We start from the raw sequence: 4,241 nt of genomic DNA on the forward strand, positions 1-4,241 counted from the left end.
AATAGACCAGATCTGACTCGCATAATGGTCATCATAGAGTAGGCGGCATCCTGCACAGCCATCTCGATAGTAACCCCGAGTCCATAGGAGCAGTGAAGAGGCTCAGTGGATCCAGGATAAGATGGAAATATCCTGACAGTGCAGAGATACTGGCTTTGATTAAAGTCTCGGAATTGCTCTTCGACCGTGTACTCAGGATACCAGCGGTATCCAGCCTCAGTCATTACCCTGACCAACTTAGCAGTATGGCCGGGTACATCTAGGCATCGAGTCAGGCGAACCACTTGATTGAGGTCGCGAGTGGCCATCTGAAAGCATAATCATAATGCAAAGGCATTAGAATTTCTAGCAAAATTTCGGCAGCATAACAGCTGTAAATGCTCAAAAAGGATATTGAGACATTTGACAAAGGATTTCGTACACACTCAACATCATCATATCAAGTCTTGAAACCATTCCTACAACATAATGTGGTAGTAGAACTGAACTAGGCTGATAACCATCAAACTTATAAGGTACTACTGATTAGTAACACGTGATCCTGATAGAGAGAACAGATCCTAATTCCTTAACCCCCGGTGGAAGAATGGACTGACTCAGATCAGAAAGTCATAAGGTATAAGGAGTAAAAAGAGCCTTACGTTCCAACCCACAAACAATTCCCCTACATATAACTAAAGAATTTCTAGACTCAACATCGACCAGTTTGGCTTGGAGAACCTACAGGCAGTCCGGCTCTGATGCCAACGCTGTCAGGACCCCGACTCGATGTCACATCGATCTAGCTGGTAACACCTCATATCACTTTGCGGCCTCACGCACGGTATCCCCACGGGTGTCGTCTTACCTTTTCCCGGGACCGTTTGCGCCTTTTGGCTCACGTATATGATAGTGTCGCTAGCATCCATATGATAAAGAGCCCGGGCTGACATGACTAGTCGTAAACCCAAAGTGGCACAGACTTACAGGGACAGGCATCCATGACCCAGCTTCGAACGTGTCGGTCATCAGCAAGTGGGTCCGGGCTGTAGCACTGGGCTAGCAGGACTCCGGTAAACCGGGCTGTAGCGGGCTAACAGGACTCCGGTACTCAAAGCGTGACATTTCCCCGAAGGGACAGACACAGGAACGAAGAAGGACACATGCCGGCCAGCCTAAGTGTTCCAGAGCAGTAGCAAGCTACCATGGCTCAGCGGTAACACTAGGAGACATTTCCCGGTAAGAGAGGCTACTAAAGATAAACAACTAGATAGTCAGATCCCACACATACCAAGCATTTCAATCATACACACAATATGCTCGATATGTGCAAATACAACGAAGCATCACAACATGACTCTACGACACAAGTACTTTATTTAAGGCTCAGGGAGCCATACATAACATACACACAAAGGTACGGGTCTCACGACCCAACATACAAGTCATACAATCATACAAGCCAACAGCGGAAGTAACTTGTCTGAGTACAGACAACTAGTAAAATAAAAGAGGCTTGGAAGCCTGGCTATACTATGTGGTCCTTCACAAGCTCAGGGTCACCACCTGGGTCTTTAGCCTACTCGTTGATGTCAACGTCTACATAGAACCCATCAGAAGGGGTTGCAGCGTCTTCTGTAAAAATGTAGATTATAGCAACATGAGTACAAAGGTACTCAGCAAGACTTACATCAGATCCTACATACATGCATAGTATCAAGAAGGGTTGGTGGAGTTATTGCAGCAAGCCAGCTTTGACTCTTGGCTAGACTATCCTACGATACTCCATTTGAAACAGTTTTGCGCACACGAGTCCACTATTCACCACTTCAATACACTACCGAGGATCCACCTCCGTCTTCCTACGGAAGAGCCATCCTCGGCACTCACACTTATCTTGAGGCTTTTATCAGTTTCCATTTACTTGTCTATGAACTGTATAGGCAACCAAGTAGTCCTTTACCGCGGACGCGGCTATTCGAATAGATCATGTTAACCCTGCAGGGAGTACTTCTTCATACACGCTCTCACCACTTACCGTCGTTTACACGACATGTACTCGGCAACCTTCAAGCGGAAGCCCAACGTGGGTGTCGGCCACGACCTACCTAATCACCTAAGCCTCCAGTCCAGGTTTATCGCCTATTCAGGTTCCATCCGCAGGGAGTCCGGCCGAGGTTTCCCATACGGCCCCGAACGATGTGAACAGGGTTCCCGAGATACCTAACGGGTATTCGGTACACCGTGCCACGTACCTACCGCATCACAGCCCACCCCTACGGTCAGCGCTGTCCACGGCCTCCAGTAGGCTACAAACACCAGAAACTACTTGCAACTCCTGGACGGAGAACTAGGGTGAATAAGAAGTCGAGAGGGTCCATTGGTTTCGGGCCCAATGCATGGTAGTAGCTGAATCTTAAATCACACATACAGATCTCAGTGCTTAAGGTCGGCTTCAATGAAACAACCCACCATGTACTCCTACATGGCCTCTCATCGATACCTTTACCAAATCGTGTTCACCACACCACTCTCATTACCGACATAATCATTTCACTCTAGCCCATCACCCAGATGAACCAGACCTGACACGACTCTAAGCATAGCAGGCATAGCAAGGTAGGAACAACACATACATAGGGCTCAATCAACTCCTACACATGCTAGTGGGTTTCATCTAGTTACTGTGGCAATGACAGGTCATGCAGAGGAAATGGGTTCAACTACCGTAGCACACAGCAGTTTGAATCGCGTTGTCTTAATGCAGTAAAAGAGAGCAGGAGCGAGAACATGGGATTGTATCGATATGATCAAATGGTTGGTTGCTTGCCTGATGGTTCGTTGCACGGATACGGTTCTTCGTTAGGGTAGTCACGGTACTCCTCGGGGACAGATCCTGTCGCAAAGGATAACGATACACAGGCATCACCAAACAATGTGCAACAATATGATGCATGCATGAAACATGGCAATATGAGTGTGTTGGGCTAATGCAACTAAAGCCAGAAGTGTTTGAGCAAATTTGAATCAAAGATTCAAATTCCAAATTCAAATATGGCCTTTTAAAGTGCCTTTTCTTGTTCTGTTTAAAACATCAATTTAACTTGTTTGATCATGCATGAAAATAGTACAGATGGATAGATTGGATTTTTCTGATCATTTTTCATATATAATTTGTCCAATTTGGAGTTACAGAATAAAAGTTATGAATTTTTGAAGTTTAATTAATATTCTGGAATTTCCTGATTTAATTTAAATCCAGAAATATCATTTACTGCGTCAGCCTGACGTCACAGTGACATCAGCAGGTCAACAGGGCTGGCTCGGGTCAAACCTGACGTGTGGGGTCCACACGTCAGTGACACAGGGGCTAATCCCGTGTTGACCCGGGCTGGTTAGCTTTGACTAAGCCCTGGGGCCCACTTGTCAGCGTCAGTAGGTGGTGGGTTAGTGGCTAATTAACTAGGCCACGTCAGCTCGCCGGAGTTCTGGCCGGCGGCGACCATCAGTGCGGTGGCGATAGTGGTTTTGGTCGTTTCGGCCACCAAATGAACCGCGGAGGCCACCGGAGTGAAGCTGAGGACGACCCGCGGCTCTTGGCGGAGTCCGTTGGGGTCGGGGTGGCCGGAGTCGACGGCGGCGAGCTCGGTTGCGGCCGCCGGGGTTCGGTCGTGCACGGAGGGGTGTTGCAGGGGTTTGGGGTAGCGTTGGTGCGTGCTACGTGCTCCTAGTGAGATGTGGAGCACGATGGTGAGCTCGGTTGGGCGCTACGGCGACCGTGGCCACGACGGCGACATCGCCGGCGGCGTGAAGCTTTCGGCCGCGGTGGGGCTAGGGCCTAGGGGTCGGGAGAGAGCAGGGAAGAAGGGGGAAACGGTGGCGTAGCTCACCGCGGTTGCAGTGGGCGTCGAAACGGGCTCGGGGACGCGCTGGAGACGGCGAATTCGTCGGCGACGGTGATCGGAGCCCGAAGAGGGGAACGGCGACGTGGCGGCGATGCAGGGCTTCCGGGGACTCGTGGAGCGGTGGGGAGGAAGAGGGAGTCGAGGCGGAGCTCCTGAGCTGGTCGGGGAAGCGAGGGGTGGTCGTAGACGGTGGCTAAGGCGAACGGCGGCGACGGTGAGCTTCGGCCGTGAGAGAGAGAGAGCGAGGGAGAGCCGGGGGAGAGTGAATGGGGTGTCGGCGAGGTCGGGGCGACGACCAGAAGACGATCCACGCGGCGCAACGGCGACCAGGGCGATGCAGAGAGGCTGGGTGGTGCG

The sequence above is a fragment of the Triticum aestivum genome, chromosome 2A, assembly GCF_018294505.1.
Source record: "Triticum aestivum cultivar Chinese Spring chromosome 2A, IWGSC CS RefSeq v2.1, whole genome shotgun sequence".
Taxonomy (NCBI): domain Eukaryota; kingdom Viridiplantae; phylum Streptophyta; class Magnoliopsida; order Poales; family Poaceae; genus Triticum; species Triticum aestivum.